Source organism: Carlito syrichta, unplaced genomic scaffold (genome assembly GCF_000164805.1).
Source record: "Carlito syrichta isolate Samal-C Ts95f unplaced genomic scaffold, Tarsius_syrichta-2.0.1 Scaffold103341, whole genome shotgun sequence".
Lineage (NCBI taxonomy): Eukaryota > Metazoa > Chordata > Mammalia > Primates > Tarsiidae > Carlito > Carlito syrichta.
The window spans coordinates 413,640-436,121 of NW_007047437.1; the positions used below are offsets into that span (position 1 = coordinate 413,640).

General features: G+C 34.4%; 1 protein-coding gene across 3 annotated transcripts in view; it reads right to left on the reverse strand.

Annotated features, from left to right (window-relative positions):
- Positions 1 to 22,482, reverse strand: part of CNTN1 (contactin 1) — a 370,935-nt gene that overhangs the window by 269,361 nt on the left and 79,092 nt on the right. Inside the window, exon 2 of one of the 3 annotated variants that reach the window (XM_008065329.2) lies at positions 8,678 to 8,725. The exons of the other annotated variants lie outside the window; for them this stretch is intronic. The gene's annotated coding sequence lies outside the window, so the exon portion shown is untranslated. The remainder of the gene's footprint in view (positions 1 to 8,677; positions 8,726 to 22,482) is intronic. 3 annotated transcript variants of the gene reach the window in all.

The following is a 22,482-nucleotide window of genomic DNA, read 5'->3' on the forward strand; positions in this document are numbered from 1 at the left end:
CCTTCCGGACCCTAGCCATAGACTACTGGGGAAGCCTCTTTTTTACAAATGATAGCCAAAAGGAATCACTGGTTGACTGAGAGTAAAAGTCCAGCCCTTCGTTGTTACAAAAGGGCCTCCCAGGAGCTTGAGTTAAGGCCATTGTTGGGAAACAGGCAGAAATGGTATTCTGGGATCTTTTGACATGGAAGGACTTTCAAATGAGCCTTCAGAAAAAGTTAGAGAGAGGAATTTATGGAGAAATACTGTTCTCACTCTTCTGTGGGTTGGTGACGGCAAAAGAAGTGGACAGAAAACTCTCTCTTGAGGTTTGGAAATGATTTTGAATGAGGAGGCCTTCCTTTCTTGCCAATAGGTTACTGGGCAACAGAGTCCCAGATAATTCCAGTGTTGCCAGGGCCCAAGGACTGGACAGCAGGGAGATGGCAAAGAGGCGCAGACAGGGAGAAGGGACTAGTGATGCACAAAGAGAACTGCTAGTTTCTATTCATTTAGGTAGGCCATCATTTAGGGAGGTTCCATGAATGGAAGCTCTAACCTAAGGCCAAGTTTTCTTAGAGCTCTCCTGGTAGAATGAAGTAATGGTATCACAGACATAATCATTAAGTTTAGCCTAAAGCTTCGTCCTTACATACTTAGGGATTTGACCTAGAGGCTTCTCCATGACTTTCACATGGTGAACTGTAACCTAGCTTGATGTGTAAACAGACTGTAACCTATTCTTGTGCCAATCACCAACTTTTGGCCCAATCAAAGGCAGCCAACTGATCAAATTGTGTTCAAAGAAGGCAAATGCCCTGCTGTAATCAACCTGGTAGTTTCTGTACCTCACTTCCATTTTTTGTAGGTCACTTTCTTTCATTTGCCCATAAATCGTCTTCCACCACATGGCTGCACTGGAGTCTCTCTGAGCCTACTCTGATTTTGGAAGTTGCTTGATCTGCAAATCATTTTTTGCTCAATTAAACTCAAATTTAATTTGTCTAAGGTTTTTCTTTTAATAGGTGGTAACAGCTCACTGGGTCAAGTTGAGGATGTGGCTTCCTATCCATAAGACTGTCATTTCGGGAAGCTGTGGGGGTGATTCCCTGGCTCCTGACGTTCATCTGTGGTACCCTTTAGAGACAGCAAGGGGTATCTGCTGCATAAGACAAATGACAACCTCCAATTGGGCATGAACCTGAACAGCAGGAGTCATACATATTGCCCAAGTCCTTCATCTACTAGAATTTGCAGCTGGAAGAAAGCAGGGTGACAGAGCCACTATACGCCCTCAATATAGATGAAGTACATGCTATTAACGCTAGTCCTGGGCAGAACTCAAATGAGAACTTTAGCAAAATAACAGACTTATACAAGTCATAGGGTTGTGGTGGTACTTCAAGATTAGATAGAGCAGGGAATGTTAAACTAGCAATATCAAAGATGTAAATCTAAAAAGTAAGAATCTTATACATTTTCACGTCACATTTTCTGGAGAAATAAACAGAAATCTGGAAACATTATGAAGATGATAAAAAATTATTTTTAAGTTAAACAATAAAAAAAATGCAACCATGAGAAATGGCCAAAGTATATAAAGTATACAATTAAAGTAATATATTTGAACAATTTAAAACCTGAAAAGGTTCAGCATAACATAGGATAAAGCAAAATATTGGATATTAAAATTTGTGCAAGATATTTCAGAATGTTAGCAAAAGCTTGTCCATGAGAAGTGAGATTATGAGTCATTTATTTTCCAACTTTTAAAAATTAATAAGCATTTTTAAAATTAAAGAGATCCTATCATGGAGCACTGCAAAAGTATTTTGTCTAATCCTGATAATGATCTTTCCATTGTCATTACCTTTTTACCACATGAAGATAATTAAATGGCTTGCCACTACTTTTACCAGTGGCAGCAGATATTTAGAATTTGAATCTAAGTTTCTTTAGGTTCTTTTCACTGCCACACTATGCTTCTTAATATTTTCTTGCCTCATCATTTCTGAGAAAGATAAGAATTCATTATTTCAAGTGTTTGAGAAAATATCTAAGAAATTTAAGTGTTATTGATGGGTGGGTGTCTCAGTAATCAAAATGTAAATAGTTGAATCAGAATTTCATCTGTTTTCCTTGCCAAGCTTCTGCTTAGGATAATAACATTAGTATAATAGCAGAAAGTCATACAAAGATATTTAAAAATCAAGTTATATTATCTATGTACAGAAAAATCAATCTCAAAGTAATCACTAAAGCAATAATTATATAGCAATTAATATTTATCTGTAAAGTATTATGCTAAATGATATGTAGAGTCTTGAAACATGTACAAGACATAACTCTCTTCCCTTACAGATTTTATAATCCCATTTGGGACAAACATGTGAAAAGGAAAAATAACAATAAAGATTTAAACTAAATACTATCTAGTGGGTACTGACACTTTTATATACCATTTCATTAATCCTCACAGCAGCACAATGTATGATGTTTCTGCTAAGGCAGAATCTAAAAGGAAGAGAAGTTTCTCTAGTGAACTTGCACCTAGAAAGAACTTCTTTTTAAAGGGCTATTTTACTTGTCCCTAGTCACCTAATAGGTACCTATTTCCCTTGAGAAGGTAATAATAGGACCTTTTATTATCTGCTAAATTATGGCTCACTCAAAACCTTCCCAATAGTGGGTCACTGAGGTGCTGGCAAATTTTCCAAATTATTTGGAGTTTGAGAAGGATCCTTTTAGTGCTATGGGAACCTCTTTGAAGTATTTCTGCTCGGGACTGAAGTTGGTGGCAAGAAAGGATATCTGGAGCCCCAAAAGGGTGACCATGAGGCAAAGGACAGCCTAACTGAGGAAGGGGTGAAGATGGCCATGTTTCCTGTCTGGGCCACTGCATCATGGTGGACATTGTAGGAACACTGGCTAAGATTCTTCCAGACAACAGATGGAATCAAGAAGCCCGCCAGTGTTCAGGGACCAGTTTCAGTCAGGACATCCCTGTAGTCATGCAAAATCACCAGTTAGAATGTGCTGAAACTTTTTCCGGGTATGAGAAATCAATAGATGAACTTCCCAGTTTTCCTTCTGCTTGGCATTTGGAAGCAGGCCAGACTACATTAGATGAAGTAATTCTCTAGGAATCTTGGGCGATAGGAGCAGAAGACATTTGGCTTTCTGCTAATGTGGGCATGCCAAGTTTAGAGTTACATAATAAAATTTTTTTTAAAAATGATTTCATTTGAATTTTAGCTGCTTTTATTTTCAATGGTGAGATAAAGACTCAGAAAAGTTAGCAACCATGGCCAGGTTTCAAAACAATTCTGTTTAACACAAATATTTCATCTTCTACATAAGAGATGCCATATTGTATATTTTCCAGATAAAATTTTAATTCAGCAAAATTTAGTAAATTATCATACACTAATAATTAGGCAATATGCTTTATAAAATTCCAGATGAATGCCATTGTGCATTTCTGGGAGAAATAAAGTTTATGTTTGCTTTATGAAAAGTTCACAGCCATTTTATTTCATTCTTCATTGAATCTCAGGGACTGAATCCACTGTGCCTGCTCAGATTTTATTTTATGTAATAAGAAATTCCTGTTTTGATGAAATGAAATGAAAAGTCATGAGATTTCTGACATTACTTATGCTCAGAAAAATAAAGCAATGATTTTTAATATTTATTTTATAATGTATTCTAACAATTGATGAGGAACTCAAGTGTCTGGGCGACAGAGTGAGACTCCAACTCAAAAAAAAATTAAAATTAAAATTAAATAAAAAATAATTCAATTTTGCAACAGAAATAAAAAAGGAGTCTGCCAAAATGTGATATAATAGTCTCTAATGACCCTGAAAGACACAGCTGAGCTGACACACTTTTTCCAGTGTTCCCAAAAGTGCCACGTAGAGTAGTGAGCATATATATGGTGCTAAACAAATTATTGTTGACTGATGATAGTTGCTAATTTCTGTGTCAATTTAAGCACTTAGGAGAGACCATGGAATTGTTGAAAATCATATAAGATAAAAGCTATAAAGATATGAAGGTTTTAAAGTAATAAATAATGAAATAAGTTATCTTATAAATAAAAGGAAAGGTATGACCTAATGCTTACAACTTCTAATTTATGAAAGATTGATATAAAAAGATCACGATATAAGGATAGATTTTTAATACATCCCCAATGCCCCAGTAAATCCTGGCCTATAATGGGCATCACAGTGAGTTGACACAAATATTTGTAGAATAAATGATTTATTAATATGTTAGCTACAAATTTATACTCATTTAGTTGATATTAGGAATGTTAAACTGAATTTAGAAAACAAGAGAACAAATATAAATAAGGCCTTCACAATAACATATAACTGGAAGATAGAAATAAGCCGCCTGAGGTAGAGGTTATTTGTAGCGAGATGGAACCTTCTAGATATATCCTATACTCTAGTATCTTCTGAATTCCATTGTTGCTATTTAGAGGTCATCTATCAGTCTACTTGCCTTTCCTTTAGTGATACGCTGTCGTTTCTTTAGCTGCTTCCAGTTCATTATTGTTTTATGTGTTTGAATGTAATACTTTTTTAATTTTCCCTGTCTCCAGTTCCTTGGACTTTCAGGTCTGAATCTGTCTCGAATGTCCATATTTGTATTAACTTGAAAGATCCCTCAGCCACCTCAAACCCCCAAAAGGAAGAGATTATCTCAGAACGATGCATGGACATGCCTCTTGACTTATGAAGTGAATTCTGGTAACATACATGAAAGACCCACAGAGTTCTTGAGAATTTTATATAAACATAAACACTGCCAGTTTGGTCTGAAAGAGTTAGAGAGATGTGCTATGAGAAGGACTCAACCCTCCCATGCTAGTTTTGAAGATGAAGAGGTGGTTCACAAGCTAAGCCAATAGCCTTTAGACATTGGGAGCAGCCCTCAGCTTAGAGCAGCAAGAAAACAAGGAACTCGGTCCTACAACCACAAAAAACTCATTACACCAATAACCTGAATGAGTAAGAAATGTATCCTCAGAGTCTCCAAAAGAAATACAGATTGATATTTTGATTTTAATCTGTTGATTTCCATATCAGGCCTCTGACCTATAGATGTGCATTTTTACAGAACTGTTGTTTTGAGATATAATATGTATGGTAATTTGTTATATAGTGATAGAAAATTTATATACTACTGAAAACCTTATTTTGTTCCATGTCTAATACTTCCAGTACTTGAAATCTTTTTTTAAGTCTATAGCATCTATCATGTTCTAAGCTTTTGTTAGCTTTCTTTTGAGTCTATTTTTTCTTACATTTTATAATTTTTTAATTATTTACTAATTTTTTAAAGAATTTTATCTGGAAATCATTTGAATGTCGGATCATATGACAAAGGACTTATTTTTTGTTCACCCAGTGACTCTGAGTCTCAAACTGCTCTAAATTATTGGATGAGATCTTTTGGACCACACAGATGAATTCTGCTGCTAAAGTTAAGCAAAGTCTACCTTATATTTCTGAATTCTAAGGGCAGATTTGTGCCAATCCAATGCACTGCATAACTACGTGTCTTTGATTTCTCAGTGGTCGGGTTATTTCTAGTAGAGCCTTACACTTAGAACATTACCTTTTAGGATCCTGGCTCTCTGAGCTGCTTTTCTATTGGTCTCCAATTTGAGTGAGTCAGGCTTTATCTTATGTGTCCCATCTTTGCACCTCCTTACTTCTCAGGGGTCCCTGCTTTTTCTTTGTCTTTGTCCTTTTTGATTTTTTAACTTTCTTTTCTCGCCAGCTCAGCAAAAATTTTTAAAAGATGTTTTTTATAGTCATATTTTAGAGTTTTAAATTTATCAACTGCCAGAAAGGGAGGCCTTGATTTTTTTTAAAACCTATTTCAAATTATTCTCAAAATTTGAAGCGACTCATTTTGTTGCCCATGCAAGGGTTTCACCTTAAATGAAAGAAACACCAAAGTGATAGCTTTTCCACTCAACTTCTTAATACATTTAACAAGTGCCACTATCCACAGAACTGGTGCTTAAGAGAAATAAGTAGAAGACCCCAGGCAAATAACACATTTGAAAATCCCCACTTTCTGAAAATATAGTAATAGTATCATAAAGATTCACCTCCAGACAAATGCAGAACGAAATTCAGATATTATATTTTCTTATAAAAGTTTTATGAATTAAAGATTCCCATTTCCTTAATGAAACTTAGAAGTCTTGGATCTCTTAGTCAGGAGTAGTCATACTATCCTTTGGGCATCAATAGCAGGGGATTACATATGCTGTAATGATTTGTTTGGATAATCTTGGTTTTTACATTGTGAGCATCTCGAAAAGAGAAATCATAACCATTTTTCTTTGTGTTTAGTTCAGAATTTAATGTATAACATGTGCTACATATATATTTATTAAATATTGACATAAAATTTATGTCCACAAGTGAAGATTTTAGGTTAAAAAGAAATTCATTGATAGGAAAATTGTAACTATGCTGTTTATATAATTTCAACCCTTTTTTTAAAAAGTAATGTTAGGAAAAAAAGTTTTTTAAGTTTCGTATTAGTCCCAACATTATTGAAAGACATTTCTCAAAATGAACTTCTAGCCTAAGAAGAATTTCTATTTTTTATCTTTTTGTTTGCTTGTAATCTGTTTTCTATATTTAATGGAACAAAAGTAAAGAAGTGCATTGATTCTAAAATAAAAGTGGTTTCAAATTGTATTTTACCTCAAATATTGTTAACAGAATGATGATAATGCCAGATGAAAGAAAATGCTTAAAGTAAGAGAAGCAATATTGACAGTAACAAATTGAAATAGAAGTTTACCAGAGCTCTGGTCTAAGTAATTTGCATTATTAAGGGAGATTGATGATCATCCTTTATTCTACTTTACTTACTTTTAAATATCAATATCATATTGTCAAAGGAACAAAACAAATTCAAAACAAATAAAAATCTTTGAGATTTTAGAGTTAGGTACAGGAAGTAAGACTAAATTCAGCTTGCAGCTTCTCACATGTGTTTTTCAAATTTACCCAACTATATTTTATTTTAAAATGTTTACCTGAAAATTACATTTAGAATGCCTAGTTTATATTCTATTTTTACACTATTTTTCTAGAGAAATTACCCACTCTAAAATCTTTAATAAATATGTTTAATGGAGTTAGAATTAAATCTTTACCTGTTTCTTCACTCAGCATTTTATGTCCTATAGAATACACGAATTTGAGCTCTAATTGGAACTTTAAAAGCAAAATAGGAAGATTAAACTCATTTTATTCTCTGACAAAACAGTTTATATTCTTTATATCCATTTGAAATTTCTCTTTTAGAACAGGAAAAAAATCTAAAACCATCTCCTTTCCCTTTTTCTTTATTTATATAATCTCTCATAAACACAGTCATATTTGTTTAGTTTATGTCTTCTGGCAACAGCATGCACACATTCCTCTTTATTTCTCCTGCCTCTGGTAGGATTAGGTCATCATTTCATGTCTTGGGAAAATTAGATAATTCTAGTATTTTATTGTTAGTTTTTAAAAATTGGTCATCCCAACCAGATCGTGGATTTTTTTTCGCTCACCTTTGATAGCACAAAATGCAGCCCAGCATTTTGCAGGGAGAGAACACTGGAGATGGGATCAGTTATGAAGCTGGAAAAATCACTTACTCTTATCTACAAAGTAAGTCCATAAACCTCCATCTACTCGTGTTATACATTTTTTATTACATTTTCCTCAAGTAAGCTTCATTTCAATTTGCCCCTCTAGCAAATATAGACACTAGACAGATCTCAGGTAGTAACTATGCCACTTACCAGTCACACAACCTGAGATAAACCTTGGGTTCCTCACTATAGTATGGGACTTACAATAATTTTTTGAAATAATAATTTTACTTCATAGGATTGCTAGAGGATTAAATGGCATAAAGTATACAAAGCTCTTAGTAGAGTACATGAACTACATTAACACTAAGTAAATAGTATTATTGTTGTTATTCTTCCTCTTAATAATATCATGACATGTCCCTCTCACTCCAGTTCACACTCGATCACTCATTCTGGATTCTCTTAAGTATTGAGTGTTATGCTGAACAGTATTGCTTCCTAATTGCCACATGTGTTTTCATGTGATTTCTTCACACAGAGTCACGGGCAGGTCATTTAAACAGGTATAGGCTGGGCTTGGGTGCTCAGCCTGTAATCCCAGCACTTTGGGAGGCTAAGGTGAATGGATTGCCTGATCCCGAGGGTTCAAGACCTCATCTCTACAATAAATCAAAAATTAACCAGGCGTGGTAATGCAACCCTGTAGTTCTGGCTACTTGGAAGGCTGAGGCGGAAGGATCTCCATAGTCCAGCAGACCAACGCTGGGGTGGAGGTGAGTGCCCCACTACACTCCTACCTGGACAATGGAGTGAGACTCCAACTCAAAAAAAATAAAAATAAACAGATATTAAACAAGTCATCATATATTTTGATACTTTGTTAACATTGAAAATAGTTATAAAAGTTGAAAGAAAACGAACATAGTTGATTGCTATCATGAACCAGAATACTGCTGGGTTCTCAGAAACTAGAAATATATTTGAATATCCTGTTACATAATGTTTTGCCACATATTTTTATTCCTTAAAATTAACGCATGCACACACACACACCCCCAAACAGATTACCTTAAGTTTGTTCTTAATTCAGCTTCAGAAGTGATCCAAAGTGAATATCTACAAATCAGTAATTAAAAACTTACAGTTAGTTAACTTAAAGATTAAAATATTTTTACATTTAGCAACACTTTTGAATGTGTTCTACAGAGGATCAATTGTATTTTAATCCTCTAGAAGTTTTAAGTAAGTTGTTGCTTTGACAATTACAATCAGTTTTAGGCATATTCATAAATTACATTTATAAAATCAGTAAATACTTTTAAGCTAAAAGGGTTTGACCTTCTTTAAAAATTTTTGTCAAAGCTTGTTAATGGTTTATATCCCAAACATCATCTTATTCAGTGTTATTGACTTATATTAAATATTAATTCTTCAAATAAAACTATCATGCTGCAATATCACTGCTGAACTTGTTCCATGTTATCATGATGCAGGACACTAAGAACACTAGGACTGGACTTTTTTTTGTATGTGTGCATACATATTGATAGATAGAGATAGGTAATGATGCTTTCAATCAATGAAAATATTGTTATGTCATAAAATTAAACTTCAAGAATTGACAATTTCTTATGTGATAAAACCAACCCACATCCAAGTAGTATTCTAAAAACATTCTCACAAGATGACTAATAAAAAATTAATAGGTGGAAAAGAACAGAAAGAGCGATTCGATTTCCAAATCTCAGTTACCTTAGCCATTTACATTGCATTCTAAGGGAAAAGCATTCTTTTCTCCTGAGAAAATGTGAAATCAGATGCAGAAACCAAACTATAAACAGGCATTAAATAAAATCAATCAGGATCCGTTCTGACTATAATAGGGGACAACTGAGGAGACATCTTGTAGAGAAGACACAGTGCACACACAGAGACAATTAGATTTAGGGCTTTTTATGCTGCTATATTCACCTAATGATTTGCTTTTGGGTCCCTCTGCTTCAGTCCTCCACTCTGGTGACTCATGTCAACCCAGATATTGGTTAGAAGGAAATTGGTGAAAAATGAAATTTTATGACAGGCCACAATAACCCTCCTTTAGACCATATAAGATAATAAAATAAAATTTGTAACACATTTACATTCATTCCTAATACATGGAGGATAAATATTTGTCTCCCATGAAGGCATTAGAAAAGGAGATGAAATTTTACTCAGGGATTGCTGACATATATAATCAGCATAGAACCGGGACCAGGATCATGGCCCAGCCTGAATCAAGATTTAAATTTTCTACTTGAAAAGAGCAAAAACAAATACCAAATGTGACAGAAACTCAATGTAAAAGTGCAGTATTCATGTGTCTTCTGATGGCTTACATAAAATCTACTTCTGACTTCTTTATCTAATCTGAGGTCTTTTGTCCCAGTTAGGTTGTGGGCTCACCTCTTCCTAGTACTCTTACCTATCTGTGCAAATATAGCTTTGGACACCTAATTCAGTCATTGCTTATATCCCAAGATTTACTATCCCCTTTGCTGCTCACTTACCTTTCAAGGACCTTGAATTTGTTTTACATCCAATTTATTTTTATGTATTTAGCTCCCATTTTCAACTGTTTACAGATGAGAAACAGTTATTGCTAACAGAGGTAACCTTACTAGTGAGCATGAGATTGTTTTCTACTATGAAACAAAGTTTGATTGATTAATGAGTTATACCATATTTATGAACAAAAAAAGTCTTCTACCATTTTTCATAAAATTCTTGAAAAACTATAATTCTGTCCTTTGGTGTAATCAGTCATTCCAGGAACCTTCCTACTCAATAAGCCTCTAACAACAACAACATAAAGGCTTGAATAAAGTGTCTTGAACTTTCCTTAAAGGCCTTCTCTTTTGATTTGTGAAATTTTGAGTTAACCTTGGAATGAAGATTGGTTACTTTTTTTCTTTTTGCTTTGCAGACAGGGTCTCCATATGTTGTCCATGCTGACCTCAAAATCCTAGGCTGAAGCAATCCTCCTGCCTCAGCCTCTTAAGTAGCTGGGACTAGAGGCTTAGTCATTTGTTTTTCTCAAAAAATGGCACTCTATGAAAATATAAGACAGACAAGAATGAGAAAGACATTCACATTTTATTCTATAAGTTGTGTATACTAAAACTATATATATATATATATACACATATATATATATATATTTTGCTATTGTGTTAGCAACTAAATAATTTATTGGGTGATGTTTCAGATTTTTTATCTCGAATATACTAAATTCATAATGGTCTTAAACTTCAGAGTCTAATTATTCAGATGATTCATTATCCTTTTCCCCAATTGGAATATCTATGCAACAAATCCACCTGTCACCCCTTTGTGATGTCCATCTTAGAAAAACTGTTATATGTGGGTTCTCATGATCTTCTTGTCCAACTATAACATCATCTTACAATTTTCCCAAACCATGGTTTCTGTCTTAGGTTGTGCTTATTTTACATAAATACTTTACAATGATTTTCAATTATTGCTGATTCTAGCATACGTGAAAACGTTGGCTGGGTGAGGTAGCTCAGCCTGTAATCCCAGCACATTGAGAGGCTGAGGCGAGAGGACTGCCTGAGCCTGCAGGTTTGAGACCAGCCTGGGCAACTTGGTGAGACCTCATAAATCACAAAAACTAGCTGGACATGGTGGCGTATGTCTGTAGCTCCAGCTACTTGGAAGAGTGAGGCAGAAGGATCGCCTAAGCCCAGCAGGTCGAGGCTACGGTGGCCATGAGCGTGCCACTGCACTCCAGCCTGAGCAAATAAGAGTGAGACTCCAGCCGGGCTCGGTGGCTCAGCCTGTAATCCTTTGGGATGCTGAGCCCGCGGGTTCGAGACCCACCTGGGCAGCGAGAACTCATCTCTACAATAAATCAAAAAATCAGCCGGGCGTGGTAGCGCATGCCTGTAATTCCAGCTACTTGGAAGGCTGAGGCGGAAGGATCGCCGGAGCCCAGCAGGTCGAGGCTGCGGTGGCTGGGAGAGGCCACTGCACTCCAGTCTGGGCGACAAAGTGAGACTCCAACTCAAAAAAAAAAGAGTGAGACTCCAACTCAAAAAAAAAATGTTGTTTGCTTTACCTGGATATTTTTTATTTGTTTGTTTGTTTTGGTGAGTGGTGCTCCTGGAATTATAAGAGCACAGAGTATTTCTTCCATATTCCTGTACTGATCACCTATATCCCTTAAGGCAAGAACTTTTAGGCATGATAAGACTTTGGCCTGGAGCAGGATATAAAAAGAGAAGCCTTTTTAGGAACAAGATACATGGTCCAGGAGATCCTAGGAATCCAGACTCAATTCCAAGCTCAACTCTTTAGATTTGCTCCAGAACTACACCTGATTTGGGGAGATGTAGACTTCCATGTACTGCTATGACAATGGCAGAAGCAGAAACCAGAATCAGGCTGCTTTGTAAGGTGATCATCTATGAGAAAGTTTCATAATCTAGTCAAACGTATCCTGCTATACTTTGATTGTACCTGCACTTTGGTATCAGTGGAAATGGCACTTCTTATATTCAATTTCTTCTTTTGAAAAGAGATTAAACTTCTGCTCTCATTTTCATTTCACTTTGAAGACTTTCTAGATTGGATCCCAAAGTATAATTTAACTACATTACAATCAGTAATAGGAAAACTTTACTTTCATGACTTGACTCTAAAGAGACACATTTAAAAGACTGTCTTAAATAATAGCAAACTTTTTGGAGAATGTTTCTACAATTAAATTGCAATCCCTGGCCATTGATAATTAGAACTTTGGAAAGCTCAATAAATAAAAAAAATCTCTTAAGGCTTGCTACTTATTTTCTTACTACTAACTAATTATTCCTTTAGGTGTATCTGCACATCCAAACGATACCCGACAACTAACTTTTAAATTATGACTTTTCTTGGTGGAATTATTTTAAGTGGTACGTGAAAAATGTGAGAAAGGTCAAATTTGTATTTGTTTTAAAGAACAAGAAGTAGCACACAAAAAGGAATTGCTAAATAATTCCATACAAACAGAAAATTGAGAAATAGACTTTTTTGAAGAATACTTTGAGTAAATTTGATATATTTTACTTAATGAACTCAATGTCTGCAATAAAAACAATCACAATTAAAATTGATAAGCTATTACTTACTAAAATTTTAATATATACATTATCAAAAATTCTGAAAAATAAGGATTTTTAAAATTTTTATCTTTTACAAATGTGGAAACTAAAGTCTATCCCCAAAATAATACAGCTAGTATTTGAATAAAATTATATCTGACCTCAATTCATATTCTTCCCTTATAGTATGTATACTGCCTAATTTTTTAGTCATTTTCTCATATAAAGATTATGATATCAACTACTTGCTTTAATGAACAAAATAGTCACTCACCAAATTTCTGAGTTTCAGTCAAAAATGATTTCCAACAGGAAACTGATTCAGTCACTGTATCATCAAATACATGGCTCCTCTAAGACTACTAAATAGACTTTTCCTTACTATTACCTCTTCAATGACAAAAAAAAAGAAGATAAAAGATCAGTTGTTTAAAAGTTTATTTTAAGAAACATTTTCCATGTAGCTCCAATAAAAACCTGGCAAAAATGAACTGGTTGTTTGTCTTAAAGTTTTGGGGGGGTTAGTTTAGTTTACTGGGGATTTGTTGTTTGTTTGTTTTTCATAAAAACCCAAGGAACTGTGCATATTTAATGTAGCATATGGCAACCAGCTTTATGTTTTCTATAAAAAATATTTTGAAAGGAACAATGACTCACCATACTCCAGATTAATGCAATCTTTATTTTATCCTATTTGTAGAATTGAGCAAAATGGAAACTCAAATGAATTAATATTTTAAAATGGATCAAACAGGCAAAGGTCAGCAAACATTTTGCATAAGAGACCAGATAAATATTTTATGCTTCGTGGACCATACTACCTCTGTAACAACTACTCAATTCTGCCTTTGTATTGGGAAAGCAGCTCAGACTATATATAAATGAATGTATATGGTTATGTTCCAATAAAACTTTATAAAATCAGCATATGGATTGAATATAGTCCATGGCTTGTACTTTGCTGATCTCAGAAACAGAAGAATAATAAAATAGGATGACATGAAAATGGTGAAGCTAAAACTTTTTATATAGTTTGGTAAAAACTATAGTCTTGTTTATCACCATAGCTGCAAAATCAGGGTGTAAACATTAAGTTCCAGGTTATATCTTTAGTCACTGAAAAAATAGGATGACTATTCCTCTGGTTCCTTTGAAATAACCTCAAGTGAAATATTCTCGAGGGCAAAATTTTTAATGATTTATAGTGGAATGTTAAAACCAACAGTAATTTCATCTCCTTTCTACATCAGTGTAAGGAATTGCACGATCTGGGCATCTTGTAATGATATGTTTTTGAGGCAGTAGACTGAGAACATTTGCAGTTAAATTTCAGGATGCTAATTACTAACATATATTTTCTTATTTATCCTTCCAAAAAACTCATGGAAAGAAATAATGTTATTAGCCACACTTTATAGGTGATGAATCTGAAGCTTAAAGTCATTAAGCATATTCCCAAAGGTTAAGTCACTGAACGGTGGGAACAGGATTTGAAGATACGGCCCTACTAGAATTGTGCACGTATGCAATTTCTGCACTCTTATGACACTGTATAAAAGAACATAGACAATGGAGATTTGTATATGTCTTCCAGAAATACATTTTTCCATAGATGGCAGTAAAAAATATTTTTCTTTTAAAAAATAGTATTATGACTTTTTAAAAATAAAAGAATATATATTTTAGAAGAAATTTTTTGTTCTAATTCGAAGAAATTATGCCATATATGATAGCATTCATCCTGCTTTGACTCTGAAGTCCTTGTTCTTTGACATTATGCTGAACTCGGTGGCCAGGAGAGTCACCTGGTCATTACCAAAGACTAAGGTCTTGAGGTAATTCTGTGTTCCTGGACTATGTGTAACTTTAGTCTTTTCTCTGCCTTTAAGTCTTAAGAAGAGTTGATTGCTATGAACACAAAGAAAAGTTGCATATATAAGATAAATTTCAAGATAGATTTGGCAGAACTTGGTAATTGATTAGATATAGGGAATGAAAAAAGACGGGAATTAAATACCTTAGTCATACTAGCATAAGTGACCTAGATGTAGGGATGTGCTATTGCCTGAGATGGGGGATACATTCTGGAAAGAGATGGATGATGACTTTCCTTTCAAGGTTCAGTAAGAGATGTTGGAGAGTTCAAAAAGAAAGCTGGAAATATGTATTTGATCTTTAAAGAGGGGCCAAGGCTAGTGTTAAGGTTCTCGGTTCCTTGTTTATAGAGGTGTGAGTTAATGCCAAGAGAGTTATGGGACATAAATGAAAAGAATTTAGGACAAGGAGAAGTGGGACTTACAACGTGAGCGAAAAAAGAAATAACACTCTCAAAGTGTGATCAGAAAAAATTTGTGACAAGTTAAAAATAGGGTCACTGAATCTAAAATCAAACAAAAAGCACTTTAGTGAAAAGAGGTTCTCAAGTGTGTTCCCTACTTGAGAGAGTTCCAGGAAAATGAGAATTGTGCAGAAATCACTGCCCCTGGAAATTCAAGAGTAGCTAGTAAACTCTGTAAAGTCAGTCTCAATCCAACAATAAAGGGGTGTGTTAAAGATGTAGAAATAGTGTGAAGACTTTTCTTTCTTACGTCTAAAATCTAGGAGAAGACAGAAAAGAAGGAAGAAAGGGGAGAAAAAGATTTGTTTTGCTTTCCATTAATTTTTAAGGATGGGAGCTCACTGAACATTTTTAAAGTTGGGAAAGTATCCAGGGAAAAAGGAACATTTCAAGATATAAAAATGGGGCAGGGATAATTGAATACACAATATTTTACAGAAGACCCAAGAATCCCAAGTCACAAATCAACCTTAGCTGCAAGTGAAATTCTGTCCTGGTTCTATCTTAAAACAAAGCAACAACAACAAAAAATAAGTTTATTGATATAGAATTTGCATACCATAAAACTGATTCATTTTAAATGTGCAATTTAAAAAACTTTGGTGTATTTATAATGGCTTTACTTCTGTCCAATTCTTGTTCAGAACTCTTGATCCTAACTGTTTTAGAGATTTGTAGGACTCTGAACTCAGTCATGAATGCCAAAAGTACACTGGCCAGTAGAACACAAGGACTATAATTTGAGGCTCATTTTTTTTGGGGGGGGTGTTGGAGTCTCACTCTGTCACTCAGGTTGGAGTGCAGTGGCATGCTGTTCACGGCCATCGCAGCCTCGACCTGCTGGGCTTAGGCGATCCTTCCATCTCAGCCTTCCAAACCATAGGCGCACACCACCACACCCAGCTAATTTTGGTGATTTACTGTAGAGACGAGGTCTCATTAAGTTGCCCAAGCTGGTCTCGAATCCCTGGGCTCAGGCAATACTCTCGCTTTGGCCTCCCAAAGTGCTGGGATAACAGGCTGAGCCACCACACCCGGCCAAGGCTAATTTTAATAAAAGAAAATTGAAATATAAAACAAAGAAATAATAGAAAAATTCAACAATTTGGTCTGCAATAACATTACTGTATATCATCTGGAATGAGTCAAATGCCCTAAATAGTTGCTATTGTAGCTTTTACAATGGATAATGAATAAGCCACACTGTATGAGTCAAATAACTTATAATATGCTTCATAATATTAAGAATCTATCCATATTTGCAATTGACTCATAAAGTAACTATGCAAATAACACAATTTTTTCATGTAACTGTCTTTCTACAGTCTTTGTTAAAATTCATGGATTTATATATTTCTTCATTTCACCATCTAAGCACTGATTTCTAGACTTACAGCATGTTCAATTCATACTTATGATTAGAAGAAAAGATTTCTCAAATGAAGTAATAAGCAAACAGAACGAAAAGATGAACCATGCCCAACTCATAATATATCTACATATGTTATCCTACATCAGGCTTAGATATGAAAGCAAAGAGGTATATATATATATAATTATAATATTATAATATATATATATTATAATTATATATATATATAATTTTTTTTTTTTTTTGAGTTGAAGTCTCACTCTATCTCCCAGACTGGAGTGCAGTGGCCGCTCTCGGCCACCGCAGCCTCGACCTGCTAGGCTCCGGCGATCCTTCCACCTCAGCCTTCCAAGTAGCTGGAATTACAGGTATGCGCTGCCACGCCCGGCTGATTTTTTGATTTATTGTAGAGATGAGATCTCGCTGCCCAGGCGGGTCTCGAACCCGTGGGCTCAGGCAATCCACTCACCTCAGCCTCCCAAAGGCACGGGATTACAGGCTGAGCCACCAAGCCCGGCTGAAAGAGGCATATTTATTTGTACCCATAGAGTGGAGAAACTATTCTAGAACTAAAGCTAAGCTACTCAAGTTTCTAAGCTCCTAGATAATTATATCTCATATCTCAAACAGTAGATCAAAAATAACCACTTTCCTATTAAGTGTTAGAAAGAAACACTAAAGAGGGAATGGTTAAAGAGTACAAAAATATAGTTAGGTAGAAGGAATAAAGTTAGTGTTCAGTAGCACAATGGGATGATGATAGTTAACAATGTTATTATTTCAAAATAACTAAAAGAGTGGAATTAGAATGTTCTTAACACAAATAAATGATAAATGCTTGAGATGACGGATATCACAATTACCCTGATTTGATGGTCATACACATGTGTGTATCAAAATACCACATGTACCCTATAGCAATTATGTGTCCATAATAATTAAAAATTAAATTTTTAAGAAGACTTACTTTGCTCTAATTTCTCTCTCAAAGATTTTAGTAAACTTTGATTTTAAAAAGCCAGATAAATATTTTTTACAAGTAGGAGACTAAAAACAATTTAAATGTTATCTTATCATAGTGATAAAAGATTTAATAGTAGCTAAATTCTATATTGAGATGAAGGGTAAATGTGTGATTTCTGTAGACATTTATGAAACTACACTTGATGGAAAGGGGTATAATACTTTACAAAGCACAGACTTTATCACATTGAGTGTGTTTATTTATTTGTTACAATTTTCATGAAAGTTGACAATCACCATTAGGGTTTTTTTTCTCCTTGAAGAAGACTCTCATCAGCTCCAATGCATTTTCTATAACTGCTCTTTAACTATGTTGTGTCTTGTTAGATAGTAAATTTCCCTCTCATGGATGATGCGATTACTGATAGATCCATTCCTTCCCTTAATCATCCCAAAATGAATTTTAGTATTTGAAATTCGGCTTAGACTCTGCAATCATTAAGGCATTCCCTTAGAGTGCCTTTCTAACCACACAAACCCCACAATACTTGGGAACCTTCCAAGGAACTCTTTCAAAACAAAACTCTTTCCATGAACAGGATTAGGTTCCTAACTTATAGATCCTATTAGGATCCTATGCAAAAGATACTCCAGTCTCCAATATGTTTTGACCAAATCTCTTTTCCTAAGTCAACTCAGTTCACTTACATTAACCCAATTATTATCTTATCTTATAGTCTTTCTTATCTGCAACTCTATGCTTTTGTTCACAAGAGTCTCCCTACTTGAGCTTGTTCTATGTTCCAGATACTTCTAGGCATTGCAAATATAGTGGTAGCCATCAAGTACAAGTCAAGCATATCTTTAATCTAACTGAGCTTAAATTTTGGAGAAAGGTGATGGTAAGTGTGCTGATAAAAATAAGTGCTACAAATATTGCATTTGATCAAATCATATCTGGAATTCTGTGTCCAACACTAAACATATGCTTCTAGGAATTATAATTATAATGTAAATCATGAAAACTAATTGCTTGTTGATACACTGGTTTGGAAAACTGTTCTATATTTTGTGCAGGATTTGTTTCCTAAGGTGGGGATCATGTCTCACACTTCCCACAGAGCACTTTAGAATAGTAACATGTATATGTATGTGTCTATATGTATGTATATGGAATACAGCAGAGGTCAGAAAAACATTTCTTAAAGAATGCTGAGCACTATCATAAAGCTAACACTTTCTACTTTGTTTCTGTTTTTGGAAGTCTCTGTAGCTTCCTGCTGTTCACACAGCATGAATTTAACATATGAAAGTCAATAAAATGTTAACTATGTGTATTAAAATCATTTCTGAGGTTTAAACATCTTTTCTTATATTTTAAAATATAAATATAGCTTTTGAGATTTTGAAAGGATAGAAAAATATCTGAATTCTCACTGTTATAGAAGATGAATATAAAAGTGAAAATAAAATGACTTAACTGTCATTTTCCCAAATGGAAAGTGCCTAGCCAGTTAAACAAGAAAAGGAGCAGGCTACAGGCTTATAAAGAATGTTTTATCAGCACTTTGTCCCCTATAACAAATCTAGAATTCAGTTGTCTTTAACTCAGTTATTAAATTTAATGGAGTTAAAATTATTTGAAGGTGTTACAACCATTAATATTATAGTCAACATATGATGGCTACATTACATTAATTTTTAGAAGGGCTAACATACCACCCAAAGCAATTTTTATGCACATTTGTCCATCAAAGATCAATTACAAAAGTTTATACAAATACAGATATATTTATATTAGTTCCTTCTTCCCACTTATTCAAGGTCGAAACATTAATGCGTTTTACTTCCACTTCTCTTGGAAGGTAATTGCATGTAAAGTGACCATTGTCATAGAGTTTATACCTTTTTAAGTCTTATTGTCTACATCCTAATGAAGTTCTTCTTTCTATCACTTAGACCAGGGGTTTCCAACTTTTTTGGCATCAGGGATAAATTTCACGGAAGACAATCTTTCTACAAACTGGGAGAAAGGCTATGGTTTCAGGAAGAGTCAAGCTCATAACATTTATTGTGCAATTTATTTCTATTATTATTACATTGTAATGTATAATGAAATAATTATACAACTTACCATTTAAAAAATAAAAAAAGAGGCACAGACGGAAGTGGTAAATAAGATACTGGGTGGGCCACACAAAGACAAAAATAAGTGTCAGATTCTGACTTAGAGCCTGCCACCAGATGAGCTATACAATTGAAGTACATCGACTCACTTGCCACTCACTGGTAGGGTTTTGATATGAGTCTGCAAGCAACTGATTTATTATGGTCTTTGTGCATTCAAACCTCACTTTTAATGTTAATCTGTATTTGCAACCACTCCCCAGCACTAGCGTTACTGCCTCAACTCCACCTCAGATCATCAGACATTAGATTTTCATAAGGAGCACGCAACCTAGATCCCTTGCATGCATAGTTCACAGCAAGGTTCTCACTCCTATGAGAATCTAATGCCACAGCTCATCTGACAGATTGCAGAGCTCAGGCGGTAATGTGAGCAATAGAGAGTGGCTGTAAATATAGATGAAACTTTGTTCAGTCGCCGGCAGCTCACCTCTTGCTATGTGACTCAGTTCCTAACAAGCCAAGGACTAGTGTTTGGGGACCCCTCACTTAGACAATTACAACAACTTCTAACTAGGTTTGTTTTTCCATTTATCCTGCACAGTGATTCCAGATAAATATTCTTGTCACAGCCTTAATCATCTGATTGTCCTGTTCAGAAATGGCTTCCCAAGACCAGTTCAATATTAATTTTGAACTTATTGAGGTACAAAATGATAAGTACATCCCTTTTGGTGAGCCTTAATATTTAACTTGGACTATTGTAATACTAGGTGATAGATAACATAGCAAAAATCCTACAGGTATAAGTGAAAAGCTAATTTTCAAAACACATAGCTTTGGGGCAAATATTACTTATCTCCATTCTATTTTGCTTCCTAGTATTAATTCCAGAATAGATTTTAGTTATTTATTCTCTAGTTTTAAACTTCTGATACTATAATTAAAATTCCTCCTCTAGGTACTTGACTATGGAATCCACCTATCATATTATGATGAAACACAATGTATAATTACAAAGGAATGCGATGGCTTCAATCAAAGAAAGTGCATAATAAATTTATCATTAAAATCCAGGTACTCGAAGGCAATTTAGAAACAATAACCTTATTTAGAAACACTTAAAAATAAATTATTTTGCAGAGAAGATATAAATGCGAAAAATAAGTTTATATAAGGGGCTAGAAGTGAGAGCAAAATTCATATTTCAATATTTGGATGTCCAGACTTCTCTTCAAGTAAATTTATTTTACCATATAAAAATATAGGCATGATTTCCAGAGAAATGTAAGAGCCAAGAGCCCTGGAGACTTAAGCCTTAACCCTCCTCTGACATCTGCCCTGTGTTTTGTCCAAATTGCTACATATGTATATTCCTCTGCATAGTGTTAGAGAGGAAGGTGGAGACAAAGAACATTTAAATTATCTTTGCAACAACTAAAAATCTTTATTAAATTGATATGATTAAATAATTGGTGTTATTAAGTAATAATAATAGTAGATCTCATATTTTTATTTTTGGTAACCTGCATTATAATATACCACCAACCCTAACCAATTTTGATTTTGCAGTTGGCAGTTTTCCTGCAGGGTCGCACTACACACATCCCACAACCTGTGGGTGCCGATCCTGCTTGTTAACTCTGCAGCTCAGGTGCTCACAAAAACAGCAATACAAATCTTTCTCACTTGTTAATGTTACATTGGCTAATCACACATGGAGTACATTTTGTATCAACATGTATTAGTTAAATAGTTTTAGGTTTCCTCTGTCTGGGTTGTCTCAACTAGAACATAGCCCTCTTAAGTACAGTTTCCATATCTAGCAGAATATTTGTAAGTAAAAACAATATTTTTAAAAAATAAATAACATTATGTACTGATTTTATTTTAGTTGAAAATTAAGCTTCTCAGAAAATTATCCTAAAGCCAATGTAAAGCAAAACGTCCATAGTGACTGAGAAAAGGTTGCAAGATGATATAGGCTGATGTAAAGAAAATAATTCTGGTTTGTGAGCCTGAAAAATGGTTCTAACCCAGATTCTAACATGTGCCAAGTGTAGTTCTGAGTAATTCAACAAGCTTTCTCAGGCCTCAATTTGTTTCCAGTAATAGTACAAATGATATTTATTTCTAATGTGGTTTCCTATTAGAATTGCATGGGTGCCTAAGAGTTTCGTGAGAACTTATTGGATTTCTTTCCTTGGTTTCCCCGAGAGCAGGCTTCATTAGTGCATGCACAAACTATTTTATCAACAAACGAAAATGCACTGAAACATCTGACTCGATAAGCAAAGTCAGACATAACTCTTGGGATTAGAAAATAACTAATTAAAATTGAAACTCTAATAAGGTAATTTCTACATCATTAGTTTCATAATGCACCTACCTCTACTTATTTCACTGTCACAAGTAAAATTTAATTGCCTCATATTTTATGTTTATTATTTTACATATAGCCCATCCTTTAGACTATCCCCTATAGCTCAAATAATAGAAAAAGCATTAATCAGGCAAGGCCAGCCTCAGTCTCTTATAAATCTCTGATCATCTCCACTATTAAACACACATTTTAGAAATACTTGTTACTATGTTTTTTTAATTATATGTTATCTCTTAAGCCTTCCATGATCCTTATGGTGGCATCTAGCCTCTAAAATTTCAATTTGAACCTTATATGTGAATTCGTATAAACTACATACACACTCTTTAAAAATTATTTTCATGGCTTCAGTACTCACAGCACTAAAAGTATACACACACACACACACATTTAGTAGAAACTAATGGTTGTATTTTAGCAAAAGCTTAAGACAGAAATTTTTTTGTTTCATTTATATATACTGTTAGCGCAAATTTTATTCTTCTAACACTAGTTTTATTTCTAGTCCCAGATAATATCACATCTAAATTGACTCTTCAAAAATGA